Here is a 16694-nt window from a genome sequence, read left to right as displayed (position 1 = left end):
GCAGTTCCCCAAAAAAAACAGTGAAAAAAATGTGGCATCTGATCTTTCCCATAAGCATAGTATTTACAGAAAAGCTCTTTTTTTTTCAAAAAAAAGGAGCAATAAACACAGAACTCGTTGACTTTCAGCTGAAAACTGAAGTGAAAAAAAAAACAACCTATCTTTCCTTCTTTGACTGTGTTCTGTGAGGGCTGGAGTTGGGCTTCGTCCAAATGGCAGCCAAGTGATCAGAAAGTGGGATCGGTGAGTGATGGGGCAGAGGGTGCCCGAGCACGGGTGTAGCGTAACGCACAAGTGCAATGCAAACACTCTCACCGAGCCCTTGCGCTCCGAGGTGGACTTCAGATAACGTGTTGACAGCATCAGTCAAAGAAAAATAAAATTGCCGAGGGGCTGTGAAAGGCCCTCTCTGTTCAAACAAAACGGTGTATATAACCTCTGCTTTCTGCGAGCAGTCGCAGTGACACGTGATGGAAGGGATGCCTTGACAGTACCAAAGGAAAATCCCAGCAGCTCTGGTCGCAGCAGAAATGATACTGAAAAACAGTAGCTTAAAACGGCTCATTGCTGTAAGGATTTTGCTTCTAAGGGTTTAGTTCAAATTCTGCTCTTTCTGACGAGCAAGTTGCATGGCCTGTTGGTTCAGGCGAGGTTGTGTGCAGCACAAGTTCTGGTTCAGCTGTTGAGTTGTGGGAACTTTGTCTGCTTACCAAAACATAAGTATGTTGTAGGTTGCCTGAAGATCTGGTAAAACGATTATTTGTCAGTTCCAAACTAACTGTGTTACCGACCAGGAATGGGGTTTTCTTGAATAGGAATGCTCCATGTTTCACTTCAGTACAGCACCAGGAGATATGGTTGGGCTGTGGCTTTGAGAAACAAAGTAACTTTTTTATTTTTATTTTTTAAATTGTGCAGCTGCGCATTAACCAGACTTTTTTTGAGGAGCTCTGCTTATTTCAGTGGGACAGCTTTCTAATTAGCTCACACTTGTTAAGTAAGGGTCACAGCATTGGACCTGATTTCTGTCCTTAAACTGCTTTGAGATCTTTGGGGGCTGCACATGAAATAATAGTGGGATGTATAATTTACAGGGTGTTGTCAGTTGAAAGCTCCTCTGTGTTTTGTGTATCAAACACTATTAAGGCCAGCTGGCAGTCAGCTCAAGATAATGATACCATGATAGGAAAGATGGTCAGACATTGCCAAAACTGTTAGGCAGCGCATCTGCCTGCTGTGTGTCAGGATCAGCACTGCACTGCTGGCACCAGGCTCTTGGGTAGAGATGGAAACATCTTCCAGTGTAGTCAGTGTGGGTCACAGCTTTTCAGAGAGACACAAACAATGCTTTAGGGTGGCATCAGGATGTTTCCACTATACTTCGTCGTGTTCTGGTTGGTATCACTGGTAACAGCAGTAATATGTGCTAAATGCACCAAAAATGATCGAGACTGTGGTAGACCTGAAATGTAGGTTTATTCTAAAGGGCATTTCCCCTCAAAATTTTGATATTTTGATGTGTTCCGCTTGACTGTTGGCACTGAGAGGAGAGCAAATATAAGGCACTGATTGAGAGCTGGTTTTCATAGAGAAAAATAGCTGTTTTCTACTGTTATGCCGATAATATGAATTCCAAGTACTGGTTGTTAGGAAAATACTGCTGGCAGAGTAAGAGAAACGGAGAGACAAGAGGGATCATGTTTCATGGGCCATAAACTGGGGCACACTAAAATAATCCTCTCAGATATGGTCAACTGAATATGAATCCGTGTAATCTTGAACACACTCTACATGAACTCAGAATTAATCATCAGAAAAAATGAACCCATGAACACAGAGCTAGATGTCAGGGGGAATATTTCGTTCTCATGGTGAAATACTCAAGACCAACTCGTGGCATTGTCCTACAAGGAGTGTCATAAAAACTAACCCAAAATATGTCATTATGAATTATTTGCCGGGAACCTGACTATCACTTGCTCGGTATATTATGATGCCATGTGGCATTTATTTTCTAAACAGATTTGGAAGTGCAAAGTGTATCATTAAATAAAGCTCAGCTGGAAAACGTTGATGGGGTTTTTTTCCCCCAATAGAAGCCTTAGGCCCTTTAAGACTGATATTTAATAATCCTTTGAATTCATACTTCAAACGACTTGAAAGGTGAGCTTTGGTTCTAATACTGACAGATCTGTGAGTCTGATGTCTACAAGCATGGAAAAAAGAGGTGTCTGCTACTCTGCTGAGGCTCCTCATCCTGGATGTGGAGTCAGTGATGAGGATTGTGGTAATGGTGGGAAAGGCAGCAGTCATGGTATCCTGAAGTTCATTCCAAAGTTCATTTGTCATTAGTTTTATCAATATACAGGCATGTAATGGGACAAATATTTCCTCCTGGGAGGAAAGTGGATTACGCTTCTTTTAAAGATGGAGCAGCAGGGGCACGGAAGAGTTACTTTGCAAGGAAACCAAGTGAGTGTTGCTTGAGAGAAGGAGTCCCAATATCTCATCCACAAAAAAACCCTATCAAATAGAATTTTGATTACTATTGTTAAAAAAAAAAATACAAGAGAAACTTTGGAATGTTACTGTAGGATTCCCCAGCCCTTGGTTCATTGTGCCTTTGAATGTCTGGGGCCACTGTACAGATCTCCTGACTCATCACCTACTTTCTGGAGCCCCATGATGTGCCTCAGAAAGGAATGAGAGACTGAGGGGAAAGTGAGACTTCTTAATGTGCCTTGGGAATTCATGACAGATCTCAAATGTCTCTAGGAATGTTTTTCTTGTTTCACTCCATTGGGAATTGGCTCTGACATAGTAAAAAACATTTTCAGAACAAGTCCCTTTCATTTTCTTGGCCTCTCTATTGCTCTTGTCACTGACCCAAAGCCTTTTGATTTTTTTTTTCTTTCGACGTTCTTGAGCTAATTGGCCTCAATGAAAAGTGTTTTGTTTCCTGCAGAAATTTGGCTGTGAGAAAAACTGTGGAGGTTGGGAGAAATCTGGGATAGACCAGTGCCAAAGGGCTTATATAATAGCCCAGAATAGTCAGCCAAAATATAGTGTGAGAGCTTTATAGGTGGAATTTGGTTGAATGAAAATACTGCAGGGTTTGGACACAACAATTCCAATAAGGCCAGACGTGAATTTCTTGTTTCAGTCAAGGATTATCTCAGTTTCATCTAGTGAAGATAATTACTGAATTAGATAATTATGGGCTGAATTCCTGCAAGAAGGCATATTCTCTTCGTGCTTTTACTTACTTAACATGGGCTTCTCTTTAGGCAAGAGGATCTTGTCTCCTGTTCAAATTCTGCTCGCCTCTAATTTCATCTGCTCAGTGCTCTGGAGCTCTGTTGTCTTCAAACCACCTGGAAGAGGTACATAGTGCCAGAAGTGAGTTTGAGTGCTTTGGGTTGAAGACTGAAGGAAGCACAGTTTTCTCATGTATTTTTCCATAACATAAATGTCTCATCAGCTCCCTTGAATTCAACGGGAATCTCATTACTGACTTTTAGGGAAGGAGATGGGACTCTGTAAAGAGATGTTTTGGCTCTGCCAGGCACCCATCCTGGCCCACTTCTCCAGGGTCAGACACGGAGTTGACCTTAAGTGTGAACCTCTTGTCCGTGGATATGTCCTTAAGAACCAGGAAAGGTCCCACCACCAATGTTCAGGCTTTAAGGTACTGCACATAGATCTTAAGGAAAAGAGAGAGGCTGAGGATCCGGAATTCATCCACATTAACAGAGACCTGGACTCAGTCTAGAGCAGTGGAAATGATTTATGTCTTGTTTTGTCGGCTGAACCAGATGATTGAAGGAAAAGTTATATTGGGTCAATGCCGAACAAAAACGTTTTCATTTTCTCACCAAAACAAAAGCCTGGAGGAAAATTCAGGCTGTGCAAAATGTTTAATTTAATGTCCATGTTTGTGTTCTTTTTGAAATTAAATGTACGCGTATTCCATTTCAGTAAATTATTGCTGAATGCTTTGAAATAAAACCATGATTTTTTAAAACTTTTGTTTTGTTTTGGAAACAGCAAAAGACAGTGTTTCAGTACTCTTCAATTCCTCATCAGTATTCCTCAGTTAATGTAATTTGGGAACTATTTTGGCTATCACAAAAATGAATTTTTTGGCAGATAAATTACACAGTCTGAACCATCCCCATCCCATGTGTATCCAGATGCCAGCTCCACCATGAACTCCCTGTTTAGTCTTGAGACCCATTGACTTTTCTGTAGGGCTGATACTTATACACAGACAATCTGAGGGCACAGTTGACAGAGATGAGAGAAAGAGAAGATGGGACTGTTCAGTTTGTCCTTAAGGAAACTTTCTTTTCCAAAAGTAAAGTCTTAGCTAGGGAGGGATTATTTTTCTTTTTCTTTTTTTTTTCTCTCCAAATAAAAATTCAATATTATATCTCCTCTGTTCCTCTAAGTGATTTCTTTGTGATCTGTCTTTTGTAATCTTTGGGCCGGTTGCAATGATGGTTTAAATCAGTGTGACTCAGCTAACACTATTTAGCTTCTAACCCATAATGCTTCAAAACACACGAGCCCTGACTTATCTCAAGCAAATGACTGCTTCCCTGGAGCCGGCTGGGGCTCCTGGTGTTATTAAAGTTAAGCAGGAGTCTCTGTGTTCTGCTGCATTCAGGTTTAAACAGTAAGGTGATGACACTTCTCTTTTGCTTTTGTAATTTCTTGGACTTGTTCTCCTTCCCCTTGGTATGTGTGGTTTAAAAGCAGTCCATCATGTTACAGGCTCTATAAACTGTGGGTTGCTTAATTTGTGTGATTCATAACACAAGGAAAAAAAAAAAAAGAACCATCATCATTCTTGGTATTACATTCAGCTCTGTTACCCAGAGCATTGACCTTGACCAGTTAATGATAGGTATTTAATATATGTGCATGTCTGTATATATAGATATAAATATTCATTATGTGAGGTCTGAGATCGTAAGGGAGTGCTGGCAGTGCCAAGTTTTCTTCGATGGTTCAGGCCTCCAGCTGTGCCAAACTCTGGGTTCCCTTAATGTACCATTAAAACAAAACTCAGGCTTTGCTTGAATGTCATCCAGCTTTATTAAGAGAAAGATCAAGGGTAATCTTATTAAGCTTGTCACTCAGAAACCATAAGGGTGCAGCCTTGGTGTGTCTGTTTGGTCCACATGTGAGAACAATTTTGCCTCGTGATACTCAAACAGGGGCTGTTATTCTTTAATGAAGGCTGTGAATAACAGAGATACAAATTGCCATGCAAGCTTGGTGATGTGCTCGCACACTCATGTGTTAACAGAAAGGGGTGAAGGCGTAGATTGTTTGCTTGGATTTTAACATATTCCTCAAGCCTGCTCGAACCCACACAACCACAATGTTTTTCAAAATCTGTTGTGTATATTTTGAGGTTTCGGAACTTCCATAATAACTTACTCAGCTTTTGAATGTGACCATGTGTCAGAGTGGACAGCTGTGTCATGGAAAACTTAACAGAATCATTGAATCTCCCTCTTTTTGGTTTCACTAGAAGTCTGCTTCCTGGGCCAATATTATGAGAGAGATGTTTAGATAAATTGTGCTTGCCTTCATTGTTGCTCCTTTCCCCAGTGTTAACAGCTGGGCAGTGGGAGATAACAGCGGAAACCACTACTGTTTATACCAGTGTAAAACCAGAGTACTGCAGTGGAGATTCAAATCAAATATTTCTGCTTGCTCAAAATGTGGATGTATATAGAAATTCTGTGTATTTATAAGGAAAAAAACCCTAAATTTAAATTAGTCAGAGTGTTTGGCCACATGGCTGTGAGTAGGTCTGCGTGGGTGAAACACACAGAAATAACTAGTAATAAGTGGAATGTAGATACACATTTGATAGTCTAGTTGGGAATAAATGTGTAATAAGAAGAACTTCTCCGTAGGCATGGCATTTACGTATTAGTACTTGAGCAATACAGCTTTCCAAGATCCTTGATCAATTAAATTTTACATATGTAAGCAAGATTTCCTTTGTGTGTGGGGATGTGGAGGCTTGGTACAACTGTTTGCACGCCCGAAGTAACTTACAGATGGAATTTTTTGCAGGACAAAACTCGTCACTGTTGAGTTGTGACAGGCAGTGTCCAGGAGAGGTGGCAGCTTGGGAGTGACCACTTTTTGTGTTCATACAGCACCTTTACAGCTGAGAATCTCTAAATACTGCAGGACTATTTTCTGTTCTTTTCCCTCTACATAGATGGTCTCTTTGACAGATAAGATTTACTAACCCTTCTAGTAGAGCTTTTGCCATTGCTGGCTAGAAACCCCCTCTCCTTCTACCACTGTCTGTCCTTCTCAAAGCATTTCTTTCTTCTGTTTTGCTTCTAAAGAAAGAGAAATTAATAAAGACACAGCCAAGGAACCTCCTAATGCTTTAAAAATACTGCAAAGTGTCCTATGGAGATCCTTTTTCTAATTTATACAGACATCCTTAAGATCAAAGCTGATCATGCCCAGGCAGAGTTGATCCTGATTTATGACATTTAGATAGACTAAAGTGGGTGTTTTCTAGTCCAGATTTCTATTATTCCACAGTCTTGGGCATGCTTTGCATTTTAAAGGAAACAGATCTCCAGATGTAGGTACTCTAGATCTCTTCCCCCACCACATGTATCTCAGGGTCTTGCAACACCATATTAAGTAGCTTAACAAATGTCTGTAGCGTGTTCCTGCCTTGCCTTTCTCCCCAGGGGCAAGGGTTTGTTGGTTTGATATGCCTTGTTTGGAGGGTTTGCTTCCCAGTGTCAGAGCAGGCATGAATCAAGCAGAAAGCCTTGAGTTTGGAGCGTAAGGTGGGAAGCAAGTCCCAATTTGCACCTCCCGAAATGCCACAGCAACATCCGCACCTGGTGACCTCACTCTGAGAGGATTTTGCGGACTCCTGAGGTTTATTTCTCCTGCTTTCCCTCTGTGGGAAGGGCCTCAGCCTGCAGCCTCAAATCACTCCTTGAAAAAGCCCCTTGCCTGCGCTGGTGAGGCTCACCATGATGGTGCAAAGGAATCCCTGGCTGATATAAGGCAGTCATTTAGGGCAGATTTCCTCTGTGTGGTTGAGTGGGTTTGGAGATGCCTGGTGTAATTTCTGAGGTGGCAAATGATCTACGTTAGCACAAAGCTGGTTTTGATGGAGATATTATCTCAGACCTTGAAAGTCATGCAGCTACGCTCAGCTGCCTTTCCAGCAGCGCCAGCTAAAACCACAGAGCAACACTACATATAATTGCTTTTAATCCATGATCAAGGGCAAGCTTGGAAACGTGCCTGCTGCAGTGTGCTCTGCTGTGTGGCAGAAGAGAAAGGGTTGAGTCCAAAGTGGAGACCAGGTTGGATGTGCCGTGCAGGCCCAGGGGCTCAGCGGGCACACGTCTCAGCAAAACCAGAGGGCATCTAGCAGGAAGAAGGGACACACACCTGGGCACAGGTGGCTCAGGGTCACAGATGACTTGCTCTCAGCTGCTGATGGAGACCTCAGTGCCATTGAGGGTGCCTTGCCTCCAGATGCCACCAGCAGTGTGCTGGTTAACCTGAAAGAAAAGGCCATTTCCAGGTTGAGGTGACTCACCTCACCTTACTCACAGCCTCATTTGTGAACTTTCTGGGGTGTTTTTCTTCAACAACAGTGACATCCAGTGGCCAGCTGGATTTTTCTGAGAAATGTGTTAACCATCGATGATCTTAACAATTTGAAGGTTTTATATTTACAAAGATCCTGACTAAGGAGGCTCAGTTTTGGTTTCCTTGGAGAGTTTCCTTTTTAAAAAAGTCTGGTAAAATGGCCTCTGTTTTCCTATGCCAGCTTGAGAGGCAAGCTAGAAAGTACTCTGCTCCAGCAAGGAGTCTGTCCTGTGTCCATAAACTCCAGGGGGCTGGCAGTTTGCTGAGGAATCACTATGCTTTGTGCTAAGACATCAACACGTTTTTCACTTATGAGACATCCACAATCCAAATAAACCACCAGAAAGGGGCTTCTGGAACAGATGAAGAAAGCAGTGTAGTCTGTAGAATAATTGACTGAGAGGTTAAAACCAGAAAGAACAAGCAAGGATCCGCGTCCTGTCAACTTAGAGCTTTGATTTTGTGGTTTTCAAACCGCTTTCCAAACAGAAAATGACAACTTGTCTTATGGTCTTCTGAAGTAATTTTGACAGACATTGCCCCCAACTTACTTTCCTGGAATGGTTTAATCTCACACTAGAGCAAGATTACAGTTTTGTTTAATTCAGTTTAGAGCTGTGCTTGTGCAAACTGGAGGAACTGGGAGAAGCAGGTTCAAAATAAACACAGTAAAGTGCTGTTTCACACCAGGCTTGATTACATTGTGGACACAATATATTGTGCAAGCCAAATGCATCCATAAGGCCAAAAAGGAATTGGACAGACTCAACAGTCCAGCTTTAGAAATCACTAAACTTCTGATTCCCTGAACCAGCAATGTTATATCAGGGTCCTGACCCCTAGTTATTTCCTATAACAAACCATTAAGTCCATCCTTATTACCTGCCGGAAGACTTTGCCAAAGGCAGGCAAAGGTGCTGCATTTCACAGTACTGGCTGTGTCCTAAGGCAAGCTGAGGTCTCACACCATCTGGTCTTTGCTGGGCAATGCCTCAGAGGTGCCTTCACAAGCTTAGTGAGATACTCAGCATGCAAAAAGCTGTTTTGTTGGCTGAGGAGCTTTCCAGGGCCCGAAGCTTCCCTGAGCTCAGACTCCACCAAGTCACGGAGGTGTTTTAGTAACAAGTTCACCGTTACCTTCTTCGCAAAGAAGGAGCGTGGAGCAGGGAGGTATGGAAGCTTACCCCGACCCTTGCCCGGCTTTGCAAGCAGATCCGTGTGCATTCCAGGCTAGTTCGAGATGGCTCAGGGGATTTGCAGTGGGATATGAAACACTTTGCTCGGCGGTACCTGCCCCGCCCCAGCTGTCGCGACCTCAGCGTGGCCGATGACGTGGGAAGAGCTGATAACTTTGCTTCAGATGGGAGCATGTTGTCTGCTTCAGCAAGGCTGCAAGCACACTAGTGGGGCACCCTGGGCAAAAAAAGAAACCATTTCCTCACTGATTTCCTCACTGCCTGAGGTGTTGATGACAAATGGCAAACGAAATTGTACTTTGAGACAGTGCATTTCATACCAGACCATCTACACTGAGGGGATATGACGGTCCCAGCTGGTTGGGCCAGTCTCAGAGATGCCTCCAGCACCCTGAGAAGATTCTTACAAAAGCCAGGTTTTCTCTAGATTTTCCTCAGACTCCTTCTCTTTTGCTGCAGTGCTAGGGATGGGTGAAGTTTCCTAGATTTTGTACATTACCCCTGTCCATTGGAGAGGATCCCATGAGGGACACAGAGGCACATTCTCTGGCACACAATCACGCCTTATACCACATCTCTGTGTGGAAAGGTATATTCCAACAGCATGATTCAGCGAGGAGCATGAAGTTTAAAAAAAACCAACCAAACAAAAAAACCAAAGAAAAAAGAAAATCCCATGTAGTCATAGCATTCTGCTACAGGGAAAAATGCCAATAACCATCCTCCATGCAGTATCTCAGACTGAGCAAACCCTGCCTTCATTCACAGTAAAACCTGAGGACAAAGTCAAACCTCTATCCTAGCCCTTGCCCACGCCATTTTCCTCCTGCATATTTCTTGTCCTGGTAAGTTGTTCCAGCTTATACCAGCAAATACAACAAATACATTTTACAAAATAAACACTTAAAATCTTGAGGCTTTGTTGTTTGACTCCCAAGGGACCTTTTCCTTAGCACAGTGAGGAAGAGATAGAATTCATTGTATCTCAAACATAAGGGACTGAGATAATAGGATATTGTCAGTTATCAATCCACCTCCCTCTTGCCTTTAAATTTGGATCCTTGATATTCAATGGCTTACTTCTGGTCAGATTCAATGATTTTAGAAGTCTTTTCCAACCTAAATGATTCTATATTTTCTTTAAGAGTATATAGTGAAAGAGTCATCCTCACTTGGACCTTCTCTCTGTGGAAAAACTCCTCTAATGGCCCCATAACCAACCCAAGTGGCCCCATAACCAACCAAAGCACAGATCAACACTGCTCCCTCTCCCTTGCAAACTCTGGCATGGCAAGAAAGGTGGGGGAAGTGGTAGAAAAGGGAAGGTAGGGAGGAAGGGTGGGCTCTGCACAGTGTTTAGGAACTTCTGGGCAGTGGTAGGGTGGCTTGGTGGGCCATCATGCCATGTCTGATACATGCTGAGGCTAAAGGAGCTATTTAGGCTCACATGGCCAATGGAAAGAGAATTGCACAGAGGGCTTGTGTTCTTCCCAATCCTGGTATTTGAGATGTTGGAATGAGTTTCTCTGTGGAGGTGCTCATCCCCTCCAATGACTGACCAAAGAGACTAACCACCTAATTTTAAAATGTCTGAAGCAGCTTGGAAGCCTGTTGTTGAGTTGGTCTGACACAGCTCAGTTGTTGCAGTGGTCTGACGCAGAGACCAGAGGAGATGCCTGGGAGGTGACCTCACTTCAGCTCTTGCTTGTGTTGTTTTTCTTAACCTAAGTAAAACAGCTGGTTTAGACTTGAAGAAAATTGAGCTTTTTGTTAAAAAAAATAAATATAATTTTATTGTTTTCCTCGTCAGATGTTTAGGGCAAGTCTGCAAGGAAAGGTGTGCAAAGACTTTGAAGACAGCAGAGAATTGGGCTCATATTAAGGCACTGTATTGAGTCTGGAAGTGGAGAGCTATGCCAGCGTGGTACCAGTCCTAAACTGGTAAATTCAGTCCCATCTCAAGCTGAGGCTGTTGAAGACTGTGCATTGCACTCCAGGCCACTTCTAGAGAAGGACCTCAAGTGTGTGATATTTGGGTGCCTGCAGAATAGCTCCATACCCTCAACAGGCAAGATGCTCAGAGAGGGAGAGCAGAAGGGGAGAGACATGGGGGTAGTTTATTATATTGAGGGGCAGCAAGGAAATAGAAGAAGTCTGTGGGACTCTGTCTGTCCTTTAGAGTGAGATGTTCCAAGTATAGAATTGCACTGCAGATCTCAGAGACACCCCAGGGAAACACAAATCTGTGCTCTATTAGCCTGGCGTCAATCTGGAATAACCCCCTCAACTTTTGGCCTCTCCTCACTCCATTCTCCCTCTGGCTACAGTTGTGGCCTTTCTCCAGAGCATGTTCTCTAAGTGCTCACGGGTGAGAGGGGAGAGAGGTGATTACATGCAAGAGAGGAATGAAGGGGAGCCATGGGAGGATTGCTGGACGTTCAAGATGCTGCATGCTTTGGCTTTTTATGTGTTATTGCTCTGATTCCCATGACTGTCCGAAAGTGACTGTGAGTCAGTTCCTCACAACTGTGTAGAATAACAACATCAAATGAGAGGGAAAATGATTTCTCCATCTGCCTTGGAGAAGGGGTGGCATGATGTAAGAAGGCTATGATGAAAGCCTGCTTTACAAGACCATTGCACGTGGCTTGTGCAAAGTATTTTTTAAGGCATGCTTTGGGCTTGGATACTCCTGCCAAACAGGGGAGGAAGAAAGCTCATTCCCTGCATCTCCAGCTCTCCTTCACAGCTCTTTGCATAATGCTGCAATTTCCAAGTGCAAAACCGTGTCTTGTAGAAGAGCAAAAGCCAGCAACCTGGGGTGACAGACCTTTCTGAAAGGTGGGGTGCAGAACTCCCAGCTTGGATGAGCACTGAGCGCTCTCCTCTAAGGCAGGAATGCTCTGGGTGTCATCAACAGGCCTGGTGGGGGTGGTCTTTGAGTCTGCTGAGTTTCTGTGGGGTGCCAGTTCACTCACCCATGAGTTTGTCTCTCATAGCATCTATTCTCCTTGGTATATGTGTGCTGTTATTCGTCAGGAGTTGATCCGGGGCACGCTCAGTCCTGTGCTGTATCTTTGAAAGTCACTTTCTCTTTGGAAAGCCCACAGACAGCTCTTGTTTTGAACTTGAATACCAGCCTCTAGGAAGCTTTTGTTACATCTGGTCTCTCTGAGATGTGGGTAGGGCTGCATTTGGGATGCTGATGATACACACACTGCATCTCATGCTCTGGTATGGTCTGGCTCACACTGTTCCAGACTAACTGGGGTAAACTGGGGGATGGACGCTGGTCCTTCCAGCCATTTCTAAGAAAGTTCCCCCTGTGGGTCCCCACAAGCACAGATTTTGTTTATGTTATCAGTAAAATCTAAAATCAAAATATTCAGGCAGTTCTAACATCATACTCATGCCTAGGTGCTGCATATCACCCACCTAATCCATTACATGGTGTCATTCCTTGATAAGACATTTTACATTAGAGGCATACTCAGGCTGAAGGAATCTTACGGATGCATCTAGATCCAGCTTGCAAAACAAAGAATTTGTACACAAATCCAACCTTTGCTCCTTGTCAAAGTGCATTCAAGATACTGATTCAAGGCAGTCCTTACCACTAGAGTGAGATTTCAAGAAAATAAGTGGTTTAGGAAGAAAGAGGAGCAATCATCTGACAGTGATAGTGGTCTAAACCTGAGTCATCATGAGAAAGGATGAAAGAGCCTCCAGTTCTTGAAGGATGGTATTTATTAGTGGAGAAAGATGCTGGCCAAGGAGTGAAAGGGAATTAAAAATATGGAGGGTTTATCCACAAAACTGTTTCCTCATCACAGGTCTGGGACATCTGTCATGGCAAGAAAGAGTAATGTGGGATGTCATGTGGTTCCCTCCAGTAAATTCTTGCTGTTACCCAGGGACCGCTGGGTCAGTGGAATGCTACAGTGGAGAAATCAGCACATTCAGATAAAATTAATTCCCTGAAGTGTTTGCTGTAGCTCCTTACTGCAGCCTCGTCTTGACAAGTTCATCATTCAACTTCCAAAGCACTCAGTTTGACCATTGTCAGAATTAGAGAAATGGAGATGCAGTTTTGGAGGCAACAAGCAAAGGAACCAGTAAGTTTTTGCCCCAGCTGTGAACGGGCAGCTTTCAGCCATTTGCAGTTTTTGCCTACACTGACTCTTGTGGAGCCTCACTGCCATAAACACCGTGGTGCTGCCAAGAGGCTTGAAAATCATCACCAGGAGAGAAGGAGGAATAGAGGCTGCCGCCTCCTGATTGCAGAACGGCCCAAGGTCTAAATGGCAATAAAACGTTATACATAATGTCTGATTCACTGTGTGGAGAATGTAAAGAATTGAGACCTCCCGACACAGTTTACATTGGCCCTTTTTATGACTAATTGTGCAGAAAATAGCTCGGCTTGTAGTGTGCATGGAAACAGTTCAGATTTCTGCTGTGTGTCAGCTAATGGGCTAGCAAGGCTTTTTTAGCACAACTTCAAAGGCTCTGGCAATGGAGGTCCTTTGTGAGGGAATTATCTCCTGCTCCTTTGTACCCCTTTATCCTTCTAAGCCACGGGAACAAAGAATTGTGAGACGAATAGACAAAGTAATTTGTAGGAGATCTGTAAACCTAGATAAAGTACATAACATTTGCTCAAAAACATTTTTTCTGCTTCTGTCGTCAAAACATGGTTATATTTTTCTGTGCAGAAACACTCAAGTTCATTTAAGTTCTGAGGGATGCAGACTTGAGCTTAGGCATGCTATTGATGAGGGTCACCAGGATGTCTGAAGTGGTAAAGGAGAGCTTAATTTTTGTGGTCAGTTAGAAATTATGTGGCTTTTAAGAGTTGGCTGAGAAGGTCTTTCTCCTCACCTAAAGATATTCCACTGATAAAAGAAGAAAATGCATTTTTTCAGCCATGTGTACATGCATGGGCGTGCTTTAAGGAAACCACTTATTTTTCACCTTTTAGTAAAAAAAAAACCAAAGTAGTTTATTCTTTCTTTCTTCCACTGAAAAATGAAACCTTGGGGAGATAGGAAACACATTACATGGATCTGCTTTGTGTAGTCCAAAGAACAGCTCTTAATTAAAAATAAAAAAGCAAACCAGGGGTGGAAGGTCTTTGATTAATGTTAGCAACCATGCTGTCTAATGTGTTCCTCCAGTGTCTCCAGATCCTCTGTCTCAAAAAACCAATAAATGAGTGAAAGGAGAATAATCTTGGCCTCACCAAATTTAATGAAGAAACCCCCTCTAAGTGCAGTGAGCCACACTGGCCACTCCCCAGTATTTGTGTTCAAACTACAAAATGACTGCATTTGGCACTGGGTCTTGTCCTAAAGCAAATCCCATGAGTGTGTCCTTATCCTCAGAGGGTGGAAGGACTGCATCCACACCTGGGTTTTTTTAATCTTAAACTGTTAGTACTGGTTGCTCTGCATATCTCCATTCCCGAGTGCAGACTTGAGGTTCCCATCTAGAGAATCTTTTATGTCTGCTTTCTCTCCTTTTCCCATACTTCCATGGATTTCCCAAGGCAGTTGATGTTCTGACCTCTTGGATCCAGTTTTCATCAGCTGTCAAGATAAATTTGGTTAATACTCCAGGAATAGTTTATTCAGATTTAGACTGAAGAGGGAATAGGGATGGAAACGCAAGATCATTCCCCTGTCTCTCTAATCTGTCTGATATGTCTCTAAATGCACTAACTTTTCAATAGTTATACTGTCTTAAGGTTTATTCCAGGTGAGATGGGTGGTCATTTACCCAGCTGTACGTGGGGTAATGCAAACAGGAAAATTTTAAGAGGAGTCTAAAGGTAATGCTTTCCAAAGACCTACTCATGGCATTTCCTAGCAGTTGTTGAAGCTTCAGGCTCTGTTGATACATGTGCAATGGAGAATTATTTGGGGGCCAGCTTTGATTTTGGTTTTGATTTTTTTTTTTAATTTCTTTTCTCTTGGTTGAACTGGGGCATTGAAAATATTGTAGTATGTGTTCAATTGTGGACCTAAAATGAAATAACTATTCACATTGAAATTTGTGATGAAGATTTTAATTTATTCAGAGATTTGAAGTTCGATGAAGTTTTTTTAGTGGAAGCTGGTATTCCTTCCAGTTAGAAAAGGCAAAATTAAAAGAATAAGCCTTGAGAATGGAGTAGAGGATAAGGCAATTTGTGATATGGAAATTCAGTCCCTGGTCTTGAAAAACATCCTGAGGACATTCATTCACCACATGGATGAGTTTTACCTTGGTGAGAACTTTCTCTGTTCCCTGTAATTGCATCCCAGATCCTACACAAACTCCCAGACAGCTGGAGTATGGCTCCCAAGAGAAAGGGGTATGGCAGAGGATTGAACAGCTTGGGGCGTCTCACCCTGTGGAAACACACGTCTCACCATACTTACATTTTTTTGCTATCATGCACAGCAAATCACCAGTCCAAGGAGCTTTCATCTTTCAGGTCTCCACACGGAGGGCAGGAGTGGGAAGTCCAGGAAGTGTCACCTTTTGGTCTTCATCCGGCACTGGAAGGGACTTGCAGGCTTTGCTGAGGAGCTGACATTGTTGACAGTCCTACCTCTTTGTGGATGAGGAAGCAGAGCTGTTGCATAGTTACTTTTCCCCCTAGTTTTAAAAGAGTTAAAATTGGGTTCTTTTGTACTGTCATGATGTCAAATATTTGCTGGACTCAGGGCAGTTATTTACATTAAGGAATCTTTTGGCATTTAAGACTCTGGTTCAGGGGAGGTAGAGTGCTGTACCATCAACTCAGAAACATCTCTGATACCTTTGACTTAGGTTCCTCAGTGTCACTTGGCCCGTGACAGAATGGGGACCTTCATTTGCCTTGGCCACTGCATAAAAAAACAGGATATGATCAAATCCAGTTAATCATTCACAAATGTCTCATTTCTTGAATCTCTGAGGGTGTATAACACATTTTTGGGACTGTTCTCTGCTGCTTTGGCTTTTGTTATAAGTAAGCTAGTAAGGAGAAAATCAAATTTTGAGTTTTCTTAAAAGGAAGTGGAGGAATCCTGGAACACACTAGGGCTCTGCAAATGTATGTTTAATCATTTAAAGAAATGTCTTTTGGCTAAAAGCTCTTACCAGCGCTTGCAAGTTGCACTCAAAGCTGTACAGCTACATCATTCCAACAACTGATGTGAGTTAGCGCCCTTGTTGGCAGCGTGAGCAGAGAGATGCAGGCTTAGCAAATCCTGGGGGCTGAATTACTCTCAAATTCATAGTGACTTTGTGCAGCGTGGGCAAAGTGTCCTGGGGGTGACTCTGCTGACGGTTGCACCAGCTCCTTACACAGTGGCATGGATGGAGAGACTCAGGCATATCTTGCCTGCCTTGTTTTTTACAGTGTAAAGCATTTGGCTCTACTGTGGAGCCAGGCAGTTCCAGCCATCTCCTGCAAACACTTTGACTGTGCTTCAGGCAAACATACACTCTCCAAGTAGCAGCAAACCAGAGGAGTGAGTACTCACACACAGCACATTGTGGAACTCCCTGCTGCAAGATGCCACAGGGCAATAAGTGCATGGAGGCAGAGCCTTGAGTATATTCGTGGTGAATTGGCCTATTCAGAGCTGTCAGTGAGATCCACTGACCTGGGTGTAAACGGGAGTCGCCCAGCCCTGCAGAACTGGGAGTTAATGGGAATAATGGAGGAGGATTGTTCTGTCCTTCCTCAGTGTCAGTTATTATACATGTACATACCTTTAACACCCCAGGCTGCAGTCGGAGACAGGTTACTGGGCTATGTGGATTTTAATAAACCTGTTAGTGGACTTCTTGCTTTCTTAC

General features: G+C 43.1%; 1 protein-coding gene across 1 annotated transcript in view; it reads left to right on the top strand.

The window, feature by feature from the left end:
- Nucleotides 1-16694, top strand: part of TRABD2B (TraB domain containing 2B) — a 274212-nt gene that overhangs the window by 212385 nt on the left and 45133 nt on the right. The gene's annotated exons all lie outside the window — the stretch shown is intronic.

This window comes from Manacus candei, unplaced genomic scaffold, assembly GCF_025592945.1.
Source record: "Manacus candei isolate 608988 ecotype Guabito, Panama unplaced genomic scaffold, ASM2559294v1 h1tg000005l, whole genome shotgun sequence".
Taxonomy (NCBI): Eukaryota; Metazoa; Chordata; class Aves; order Passeriformes; family Pipridae; genus Manacus; species Manacus candei.
Note: the sequence above shows the minus strand (reverse complement) of the source record. Positions and strands in the feature narration are given on the sequence as shown.